Source organism: Ambystoma mexicanum, chromosome 11, assembly GCF_040938575.1.
Source record: "Ambystoma mexicanum isolate Mex_15411 chromosome 11, UKY_AmexF1_1, whole genome shotgun sequence".
Classification (NCBI taxonomy): domain Eukaryota; kingdom Metazoa; phylum Chordata; class Amphibia; order Caudata; family Ambystomatidae; genus Ambystoma; species Ambystoma mexicanum.
The window spans coordinates 1,236,284,966-1,236,297,413 of NC_090934.1; the positions used below are offsets into that span (position 1 = coordinate 1,236,284,966).

The window sequence follows — 12,448 nt, forward strand, 5'->3', positions numbered from 1 at the left end:
ACCGGCACCTTGGCACACCTTGTCGCTGGACTTTATTACAGACCTGCCTCCTTGCTATGGACACAACACTATCCTGGTGATTGTGGACCTCTTCTCCAAAATGGCCCATTTTATCCCATTAAAGGGGTTACCTTCAGCCTCCATCCTGGCCAAGGAATTTCTTGAGAATGTCGTTCGTTTACATGGTTTTCCATCCATACTGGTCTCTGATCGAGGAAGCCAATTTATTTGCCATTTTTGGAGAAAGTGTTGTCAACTGGCACAAATCGATGTACGACTATCCACTAGTCACCACCCCCAGACCGATGGTCAAACCGAGAGAACAGACCAGACCCTTGAACAGTATCTTCGGGTGTATGTTGCACCAATCTGAATGTAATTGGAAAGACATTCTTTGGATCGCAGAACATGCATATAACAATTCTGTACATTCTGGAACGGGACAAACCCCTTTTTATACCTTATATGGCCATCAACCCCGAACCTCTGACCTTGACTCCCCTCAAAGTCTTGAAATGCCCGCTGTAGATCATTTGCATTCCACGATAACTCGAGCCTTCAAAGAAGCAACGACTCATTTACAGCAAGCCAAGAAAAAGTACAAAGAAAATGCTGATTTACATCGTGGTGAAGCACCTCCGTACCAAATAGGGGACCAAGTGCGGCTAGCGACTAGACATTTACCACTCAAAGGACCGCGAACTTTCAATCCAAGATATGTAGGGCCCTACCCAATCAAAGCTATAATCAACCCGGTGGCCTTCAAACTCGATCTACCAGCTAACATGGGAATCCATCCCGTTTTTCACGTATCACTGTTGAAACCAGTACAACCGGGAACCAGACTAATTAAACCACCAGAACCAATTCAAGTAGATGGGGAGCCGGAATTCGAAGTTAAAGACATATTAGATTCCAAGGTGTCAAAGTCAAAACTCTTCTATTTAATTGATTGGAAAGGATATGGGCCTCAGGAAAGGTCTTGGGAACCAAGCGACCAGGTACATGCACCTCGGTTAATACAGAAATTCCACCGGAAATTCCCAAACAAACCGAAACCTCCGGAGAGAACAACCTTGGGAGGGGCCTTGGGAGGAGGTACTGTTATGATGCCTAACCCCAAGGAGCCAGACCGGGCCCAGCAACCCCAGAGGCAGACATCATGTTCCCGAGGGAAGTCCCAGCGGCCCCAGGTAGGGGCCCTTTGGTGCTCAGTCCTGGCGCCTTTGGCGTCAGGCTCATGTTGGACAACAGTCCAGGCGCCATAGGCGCCAGGCTCATAAAGGATGACTTTGTGTTAAGAAGTGCTTGGTGTGAACATACCTGATGCAGACCGTGCTGCAACATCCAGGCCACCTAGAGAACTGAATGGGACTATTTTACCTATGGGACTACTTTACCACAAGGTTGTGGCCGGAGGAAGAATACATACCTTAGAGGAAGAATACATACCTGGAACTACTTTGAAGGCTATTTAAGCCACGCCCAAGCAGCAACTCACGCTTCACGTTGTTCTGCACCTGGCAGCTGGACGCTCGCCGTGTCTGCTCCTGCATCCGGACTCCAGCCACGCCCGACAGCATCCTGCAACACCTGTAAAGGGAGAAGAGAGGAGAACAGGAGAAAGAAGAGACATTACCTGCTTAATCCGCATTCCAGAGTCATCTCGCCGACGATCCTAAAGGGAAGACATTAATTTTTAAAAGCACATCGCATAGCTCGCTGCAGCGCAGCATTCCACTCACCTTTACTAGGCGCCTTCTTGCCCATCAGCGACCATCTGGATCTTCCGCCGCATTTCAGCGCCTAAAGGAGAAAAAGACAAGAACAAAGGTGAGCTAGGGAAGAGAATAAGAAAGGCTTAATTTCCACCATAAGACTTACCTGTTGGGTCAATCCCTCTTCACTTCGGGTCGGCGCCGTTTCTTCGGCATTTCCGAACCCCGGCCCCTAAGGGGAAAAAGACATTAGCATTAGTGAGCGAATGCAAGGACATTAGCGGAACGCTCATCAAAGACTTACCTGATATTTATTTGGACATCTCTTCTCACTTCGGGTCGGCGCTGTATCTTCGGCATTTCCGAACCCCGGCCCCTAAGGGGAAAAAGACACAAGCATTAGTGCATTAATGCAAGAACACTAGAGGAACCACTCATCAAAAACTCACCAGAATTTTCCTTCGACGGTTCCATTCCCTAACTCGGAATCTTCATTCAGCACCTGAAATAGAGAAAACAGACAATGGTTATTTAAAGCTTGAACTTGCAACAGAATTCTTACGATACCTTACCGGAAAAGTCAAGCGAACTTGAACTCTCACCAATCCGAGATCCAGTGAAGTAACTGGATAACAACGCACCCCTGAATCAGAAGCAGGATGGAGAGCTCGTCCTTTCAGACCCTAAGGTGAGACTTCACGGGGAATCGCAGAAGGGTTTCGTGGAGGGTGAGAAGGGGAGTGGGAGGCCTACGCATTATCCCGCAGATTGTTAATACTCCCTTTTCACACACAGAAGGATATTTCTACGAGCCAGACAAGCCAGATTTGGGGGTCCGGTCCATTCCATCTTCCGAGACCTGCGCATCACCCTAGAAGAGGCCACAGCAATCCAAACCAGGCCAGCGCCTCCGTGGGAGTCAGGTGAGCGTTACATTATGTGAGGTGGTAATGAGGGGTGTGGCAAGGTTGGTAGGTGGTAGACTGTGGGAGAGTGGGTATCCCATGCTGGGGCAGCATTTGGAAGTGGTGCGGGAACTCAATCTATAGTTTCTCTATTCTGTGGGAAGGGGTAGTGTGCTAAGTTCTGTGGTCTGTGTGCGAGCTCTGAGTCTTTCAAGTCTATGCATAATTATGACACCGAGTGTGCGATGTGGCATAGTTAGTGTGGTATCCGCGGTAGCGAGATGCTTGTGGTAGGGGATTGGGCTTAGTGGTGTGGGCATGAGGGGATGGATAGAAGTATAGAGTTTGAGAGCAGTGAGTGTTGCGAGGAGAGTGAGCAGCGTGGTGGAGGCAACGGTGAGCTTGCAGGACGCTATGGGCATGATTGTATGCTGGGCGGGGCTGTGTTTGGAGGAGGACACAGTCATATTGGGTGGACCTAGCCTGAGGAAGGCAGGAGTGGATAGGTTCAGAGTGGGCTGAAAAGCATCCTAGGTCCTAGGAGGTATCAGTGTGGCTAGGCGCAGCAAGAGGCACCGGCCGGGTCACAGATGAGCGACTATAAGGCACAACACAGTTCAAATGTGGTCTGAAGGCGACCATAAGGCACAACACAATTCAAATGTGGTCTGAAGGCGCCCATAAGGCACAACACAATTCAAATGCGGTCTGAAGGCGACCATAAGGCACAACACAATTCAAATGTGGTCTGGGAGCGACCATTAGGCACAACACAATTCAAATGTGGTCTGAAGGCGACCATAAGGCACAACACAATTCAAATGTGGTCTGGGAGCGGCCATAAGTCACAACACTGAGTAGTCTAAGCACTAATTAATTTGAGATCTAACAGCAGTCTGTACATGCGCATAGCTGGCAGTTAGCCTCCGATCAAAGGAAATGTTCAAAATAATAATTTTAAAATGGGCAATTTCTTTCATGCTCCTTCTTTTACAAATTCTACACTGTATATCAATTCCACTTTAAACCACTTCCACGGCAGTGGTGCACCCAAAATATGTTATTATCAGCACGCACATGGCCACGATCAGGGAAAAAAAACACAAACTCCCGCCAGAAGACAGCTTTGTTCCATCTGCACTCAGCCAATGGGTGGCTCAACCTCCAATCCTTAGGGGGAACATCCAGTTTGCCTGGGAAGAGGTGTGCTCCCATTGACTGTGGTGGCCCATGAGCCTCTGTGAAATATAGACTGTGCCGCTAGCTTCAGGCAAAAGCAAAACAAATGTGTATAAAAGTTCAATGAAAACCACAAAGAAATAGGTATAAATAGCCTTGTCCATCAGACTATGTAAAGTTTAAATTCCACAACCGTAAACGGGTGAAATTCAGAATACTTTCACTTCACAAAACGTTAACTTCACATTTACACCACTGCTAAAATCAAAATTGCTGGAGGGGACAGAATCAAGGGAATTCATCTGCAGGAAATAAAGTTTTCACTTTGTTTGCCAAGAGAATTGCGCACACAGAGCAAATGATCACAGAGCTGAGCCCCCACCTTCACAGGTTCTGTAATGTAATTTGCTCTCTGTGGACAGTGCGCCCGCACAGGGCAAATTAGTCACATACCGTTGCGCGGCGAGAGCATTTTCTTTTTTAATAATCAATGCTTTGGTTTGGTCAATGGGTTGTTTTAGGCTGAGACTGGCTGCATCCTGAGATCTGGCTACACATCTGATGCCGGATCTCGGATCTGGCAAGAGCGGCCCATTGGCCAGTGCTGATTTTGTTCCTAGCATGTTGTTCCTTGTCTCCCCCGGCTCCCTCTATGCACCCCTCTTGCCAAAAGGGGTGCACAGATGTACAAATACACCCAAACCAAAGTGATTTTTAGAAATGGAGGCACAGATGCAAAGCAAGTCTGTCCCTTAATTTCTAAAAATCTTTTTGGGTTGGATGAATTTGTACATCTGTGCACCCCTCTTGGCAAGAGGGGTGCACAGATCTAGAGGTTCACCCAACCCAAAACGATTTTTAGAAATGGAGGCACAGATGCAAAGGAGGCACAGGTGCAAAGCAAGTCTGTCCCTCCATTTCTAAAAATCGTTTGGGTTGGGTGTACCTCTACATCTGTGCACCCCTCTTGCATTATATCTGCGGAGGGAGGTGGCAGGGAGAGGGCAAATGAGACGGTTTGCATGTCGCTGAGTGTGTACGTGGTGAGGGTGAATGCCATGCTATGGGCGGGGAAAGGAGGCGTTCAGGGTAGTTACTCCTCCAAATTCTAAGGAAGGTAACAGCGTGGGAGAGGGTGGGAGTGTGGGGTGAGGTGGGACACCTTCTGGGGTGGGGGGGTTAGCAGGGTGGGGGGCAGTAGAATGTGATAATTCAGCCTTTTGAAGACCACACAAATCGGCCGATATGAATCAGTCTTTTTTGTATTTGTTCTTCAAAATGCAGCATTATCACATAGAACCCAGTATGGACCGTGGCCATACTGTTGACCTTGTTCAGTGCAATAGCATTCAATGGGACAGTATTTGCAGGACTTAATGGTGCAGAGCTAATGGGCTTCTATATTTTTAAAGAGACAGTAACAGCACTTCTCAGCAGGGCCGTGCAATCTATTTTCTACTAGAGCTGCCATATTTGAAATGCTGGAATTCCTCAGTTAGCTCGCTAAACAGGGCTTCTATATTTGTAATAATATGCTTTTGTTGACGCAATGCTAGTTCATTTTAGTGGGGCTGCTATACTTTTGATAGGACAACATCAGCACTTCTCAGTTGAGCTGCTACACTCTTATTGACAAGGCCCCAGCACTTCTCAGCAGATTTATTTATTTTTATATTAATTGGTTATTTATAATGCGCATAATAATACCCAGAGGTTTCTAAGCGCTGACCAAGGGATCGAACCTGTCTTGCGCGGACCGAGGGATCAAACCTGTGTTGCTCCATGTCGTCTTGCTTCCAAGAAAGCACGTTTCCCCTGAGCTATCCTCCCGAGACTCTGAAGATCTGAAGTACATTTAATGATGCAGAACCAGAACTATTGAGCAAGTCTAACATCATCTTCATCATCATCTGAATAACTCATCACTGTTGTGTTTATACAAGAGCATATATATATGAAGGGATGGAATTACTCAGATTGTAGCAGCACTATGCAATAACCCAAAGTGCTTAAGCATAGTTAATGTGAAAATACTACACTTCTCACGATTGGGACAGTGCTGCCACTTTTCACAGAGGCTTCTACGTCTTTTATGGGGCAGCACTGATCCAGCCTACTGGACAGCTTCACTTTTAATGGCACTTCTCAATAGGACTGCTATACTTCAATAGGAAATGACCAACACTACCCGCAGGGAATTACATACTCTTGTTGCCACCAAAGCAGCACTTCCAACCACCACAGCTGCTTTATTTCTAATGGCATGGTGCGTGTACTTCTCAGCCACTCTGCTTTACATTTAAGCAGACCTAATTGTAATTTCTCAGTAGGACTGCAACACTATACCATTGTGTTCTGTATGTTGAGTGCTTCTTCACCACCAATGTGGGTTCATGGCACTCTCTCAGTGTCTAAATAGTAGATCTGGCTACATTCAATTGGCAACAGGCATGTCCCGAGCTGCCTGCTGTCCATAAGCTGCTGCTCAGGATGTTGGGAGCCGTGATGGGGCAAGGGATAGAAGGCTCAGGCCTGTCGGATAGCAGAATCAGCAGGGTCTTAAAACCGGCTAACTCATTCTGGAGTGAGGGGCAATGGGGCAAAATGAGCCTGATCCCACATACAGGGTGTTGTTAACCCTTTATCTCTCCTGAATGAAAGAATGAGCTCTCAGACACAAGTTATCACCTCTGCACACACAATGAATTAATGTGGTATGGATCTATAGATCGAGAAAACTGGAGTGAGAATTCAGAGTGTTTTAACAGAAATATAATTGTCTTCCCAGATGGGAGACTGACTCCATTAATATACATGGGGTCACTGAGATGACCAAAAGTGAAACTGTATGTTCAGTTGTGAGATTAACAGCAACGGGTATACTATGCTCCAAGAAGTGAGGTGCCCACTCAATATATCACACTGTTTAAAGTTGTGAAACCCATCCTGAATGCTTGCCCAAAGAGCCTTGGCCAGAGGTTCACACTGAAGAAATGACCATGTGATCCGGGGTCTGCAGTCCACACACACGCATGGGATTCCCATGCACCCACTTGCGAGATTTGCACCAAGTTAGTGAGATTGTACTTCAAGGTAGGATGTACACGCACAGTCTTTGCTCTGAGATTTTACATACTCACAGGATGGGATGGCATTTCGTTCTCCAATCCTAGTTGTGTTGCTCTGCCTTTTGAGGGCTACTACAACCTGGATGATTATAGAGAGGTGGAGTAGGGGCAGTGTTGGCCTACTGGAATGCAACTGGAAGGCTTAAACCTCCTTCTTACTTGACTTTAGTTTATGCAGTACATGCTGGTCAATGTTTCCAATGTTCAGTGCCCTCCCCCCGCCTCCCTCGCACCAAGTTGGCGACTACGTGCAAATGCAGTCATATAACCGCTGGTGATGTCACTTGCTATATTTGGGCACCCCCCGGGAAATTCATAAATCGGCTCCCCTGGGTTTAGGTATATATTAAGGTGGGGGAGGTGTTGAGAATTAGAGCAAATGGGAATCAAACACATTTTCTTGATCGTCCATCGTAGAACAGGAAGTTGCTGAACCAGTTTCCGTGTGATGTAAACTTGCACTGCTATGGCCCTTGCTGTTCCCGTTCTGTTTGTGGGGGGCTTGCCTTGGTATGGCCCATGCAGTAACAGTTTGTGATAAACAACATGATTTGCTGCAAGTCAATGTGGTCTGCGACACGTGAATGTGATCTGCAATATAACCTGTGACAAGCCAATGTAATCGGCAGCAAATCAAGTCTATGCTATTAGGTTTTATACCTCACTCTGCTGCAATTGGCATGGTCTCCAGATGCTTTGCCATTTAATTAGTGTATTTGATCATTTATCTTGTTTGAACTTTTGTGTACAGCACAGGTACACTGTCAAGGCCTTTCAACCGTTTCGAATAAAATGGCCGCCCAGTCTTTGGAGGCCCCCTGTGACTGACAAAGAAAGCTTAATGGCTTTTATTACATCGTTTTGATTCAGCTCCCCTGATGACTGATTTTATTTGTTCCACTATAGAGAAGAAAATAAACATCCCCCTGAACAATCGACAGCCACTCACGCCACCCGCATTGCTTTATTTATGATTTTGCGTTTAATCAAGGCACAAGGCGAGGAAGTGGGCAATGCACATGTTCAGTCCTTTAGTCACATTCTTGGCGTCATGTTGATCTGCGAGCCCTGTAATCCAGCAAGGAAGATGTTAAAAATGTTGTCAAGCATGAGCAACAAAACAGATAGTTTTCCAATAATTCTAATTCCTCGTGCATGGATTGTGCAATCAGATAAGTGCATAAGGGCTGCAGAACAGCACCAATTAAATATGCATTTGCTGGAAAAAAGTATATGCCGTTTCCCAGGGCCCTGTTGCTTTACATAACCTTAAAATACCCCCATTAATACATTATTTTTGTTGCTGACATATGGAGGCATGGTTTCCCGACTAAAGGTAGACATCGATTTGAAATGGGCCCCGTGCATCTTCAGTGGCTCTGGTACAGCGCCACACTGCCTTCTGGTAAGGGAGTACCAAAAGAGCCCCTAAATAGATAACATAAAAAAAGACACGTGCTATAATTATGATAATGCAAATATGTCAGGTCAAGTAAATGTCACATGTGGTTGACATGTGTGATACATAATATACATGTCACGTGTGTGAGAGCTATATCAATTACCTATGAATTAGTAACGCAGGTCAGCGCCTCAATGACTTGCACTATAATGGTGTAATTACTCACTAGGCCTCAAAATACTGTAGGCACGTCACAATTACATTCCTCATTTATCATTCAGTGCGACGAGGGCCACACAAACAACATTCAAATCTGATGCTACAAACCTGTTGGGGACAGACGCGCAGCGCCCAACAGTCACCTATCCCGACCCATGCCCCACCAGCAGTGGAAAAGCCGTTTCAGATTCCGAGGCTGAGTGTTTTTACATAATTGGCTGGTTTTCGGCCCCACACAAAGAAATGTATTGGGACTTTTTAGTCGCCTCAGGAGGTCAGTTGGATTGGAATTTAGAAAGATATAGTTGTCAGCATAATTTAACCACTGGAGGAACAGTCCTCACAGCTTGGGAGGAAAAGAATGAGTCTGTTCTAAAGCGGAAGATATATCAGCCGCGTGGAGGTTGGCTGACAGGGGTTCAAGAACGCAGCCCTGCTTCAATCCTCTATCGGTTCCACTTTTGGCCAACAACCTCCCCTTTGAGTCAAGTATTACTTTGACAGTGTTGTTCTCATAAAAGACCATGATCACGGTAAGAAGCCCTCTATCGATCCCCCAATTTTTCAACATGAGCCACTTTTTTACCCTGTTCACCTGCTCAAAGGCAACGGAATAATCAATGGCGGGAGCAGCACTGTTTTTTGGCGCCGCCTTATTCATGCAAACATGGACCACATTATTCATGCTGTGACCTGCTCCCTCTGAAATGGTGGAAGGATGTGATTTGTTTCCCATCCAAGCAGTCACCACATTCAGCAAAAGTCAGGCATCAGCCGGTAATTGCGAGGGTCATCTTCTGCGCTCCTTTTAGCTTCTGCTATTAGGTGGTGCTGAAAGTGCAGCCTATAAGCCAAAACTAATGTCATAGGAAGTAAAAGAAGAGGTGAGATTAGATGTGAGGAGGGATGTAGAGCCGGTGGGTGTTGTTTGGTTATTTACCCACTCATTGACCACCCATGGCCATGTGAGTCCTTATGGCGATTCCAACCTGCTACATGTCAACCAACTATACCAGCTCCTAATGTAATAAAGCTGCCATATCCAAGTGGGCCTTCAGTCACTTGATTTGCACTCGTATTCGTGTCCTTGACGCTGTTCCTTGCACCAAATTCTTGCTAAAAACAAGCATTGGCAAAGCTAAAGGTTTTGGCTCTTGTATGAATGGGGATCACAATGCTTCTTTTCCATGAAGGCGGGATAGAGCTGCTTTAACTGATGCAGGTAAAAACCTGATGGAATATCAAGGTCCGATACACTGATGACTGATTTAGTAGATAGAAAGGTGGGAAGACCATTCGGCCACGAGCCTGGTACTGTTTTAGATGTCTCTGTGTCCCTTTATCTCATTGATGGTATACACATTTTCCATATCGATGTATCGATGTCACCGAGGGCAACTTCTCAATAGCTCACAATCACTTACATATCCGAAATGGAATGGTGGCAAGCCTGTTCAGAGACTTGCTCTGTGCCAACTCATTATTATTCAGAAGTGACAAGAAGGATTTAATGGTATTCTGCCTCACTTTCAAGAATACTTTCTCATTTAGCTTTGCCGTCTTCCCTATCCTAAAATGTATGCCAATTGCTATAGGACTGATTTAATTAAATTATTGGTATAAGGGAAGACCAAACCTGTTAATTAGATTTCTAAGATTTGCTCTCATAACAGAATGCTTTTTTTTGTGATAAAAAAAGGGAATTAAACTTGTTCGGCCCCTGATATTTGGTGAAGTAGATTTTTTATAGGGCCCGATACGTTAGCTCTTAATACAAATTCAAGGCAGATACTGAGTTACTAACTTTAATGGTAATGGTGGTCATTATGAGGGCTGCCTCTAAACCCATACCGACTCCGCCCTGGTGAATGGAGGTATTACCGCCCCATTCCAAGGTTGGCGGGGGGGGGGTTAATTCCCCATTCACCAGGGCCCTTCCCCATTCCCATTTGAGCCCCCATAGGGCAAATTGCTGTACCGTTATTACCTCCAAAGTCCCTTTGCGGGTCCCGTCCTTAACGCCTGGTAAAACCAGGCGTTAATGGAGGACCTGCAAAGGGACCTCGTAATAGGGCGGTAAGGGATTACCGGTACCGGTGCCCTTACCGGTACCGGTAATCCCTTACCGCCCGAGTCGTAATGACCCCCAATGTCTTCCTTTGATGTCCAAAATGTCGAGTTGTTACACTCAATCATCAATGATTATAATATTGCGGTTGGTCTACTTTACCCATTACCTTGATTGTTTAAACCCATATTACGAGTATAATCTGGAGATTGCATTACACAATTGGTGAGTAACCACTGCAAAGTTAGTGGCAATTAGTCTCTCTTCTCTCTATGACTGATGTTTAGTGAGCTAACATTTGGTATATCACGTCCTAAAGTGAAGATGTAGCTAGGGTGACCAGACGTCCCAATTTTCCCGGGACAGTCCGGGGAAATCACCCTCCGTCCAGGGAGTTTTTTCATTTTAGAAAATGGTTGGGCGGCTATGGTAATTAAAACCGTAATTCTTTTTCACAGCATGTTCAGAATGTTGGAGCTGGAGTATTGGCTCGAACCCCCAACCTTTCAGATACAAGTCACAACACTTACTGCCTACAGAGACTGGCTTTTAAATGATTGTACAGCAAGCCATGTAATGTCAATTAGAGCGAACGTTTGTTTTGAATTAACATGCCGAGATTCACAGACAAAACTGCACAAATGAAATCATATACAGTTTATAAAAAGGAGAAGTGCTGGAAATATGATTGGGTGGTGGTTGTGGGGGCGTGTTGGGGGACGGGCGGTAATTGGTGGGCTGTGATGGGGTAGTCCCTCTTTTATGTTGTTGGTCGTCCTAGATGTAGCCAATGGGTGATTGGAGGCTGTAGACCTGTAAAGTCAGTAACACTAGTGGATTACCCCGGAATGTCACCCTTATACGACGGTTCACCATTCTCAGATAAAGGGATTCTAAGATTTGAATCTATGCTGAACCCTTGTTGCCTGCTTTAGTCTGCAGCATTGTGGGTGTCCCCACTCTCCACACTTGACGGATGGCTAGGATCTCATTATCAGCACCTGTAACCACTGGACATTTTGCATTTGGATCACCCATTAGTAGGTTCAAATTATTGGATTTAATTTTAGGCCCTTTGCCTTGTCCACAGATGGATTTTTTTGAATTTGAGCCCCGGCACAGATAAGGAGCTGAGATAATGAGCTGAGGTTTTATCTCACGCACAGAAGATGCTCAAGGAGGAGGGCCATACTTTTGTATAATGGTTTCTATTGATATGATGGTACAAAGCCATAGTGTTGAATAAAATAACAATGAAATGCATTAGGCCGAATTTTAAAGTTTGGGGAACAAAGTCGAATTTTAACAAATGTTGATAAAAACACAATTAGTGAGCACACCCTCAAAGGCGCTGTCACTGACAGGCAGGCTTTAGGCGGGAAGGACAAAGAGACATGGGTATGTATTAGGGATGGCCACGTAGGAATACAATAGTTATGTGTTTTGGACAGGGGACAGAAGGTCCATGGGCAGTGACAAAGGAGTACAAAAGTGGGAAAAATGGGTGGGGGAAGAATAAGAATACTGAGGAAGGAACAAAGAAACAGGACCGGGAAATGTGAGGATACAGAGGAGGGAAATAGAAGGCGGGAATGAGGCAGCGATTGTCAAGTGACTTGGGCTGTGAAACCTCCAGAGACCTAAGCGGAGAAAGTGTGAAATGGAATGGGACAGAGGCGTGCCATTGATGGACACGACTGGGGATGGAGTAAGAACAAAGTCACGGACTGGCATAGGGGAAGTCCATACAAGGAGAGGTACAGTGAGATTGACAGGCAAGGGGGGTATGGACACGCAGTTTCCCAACCTATAGAGGAGGGATACGGAAG

The 12,448-nt window shown here is 45.8% G+C and overlaps 1 protein-coding gene across 1 annotated transcript in view; it reads left to right on the forward strand.

Annotated features, from left to right (window-relative positions):
- HCN4 (hyperpolarization activated cyclic nucleotide gated potassium channel 4) overlaps window positions 1–12,448 on the forward strand; it is a 1,084,393-nt gene that overhangs the window by 485,432 nt on the left and 586,513 nt on the right. The gene's annotated exons all lie outside the window — the stretch shown is intronic.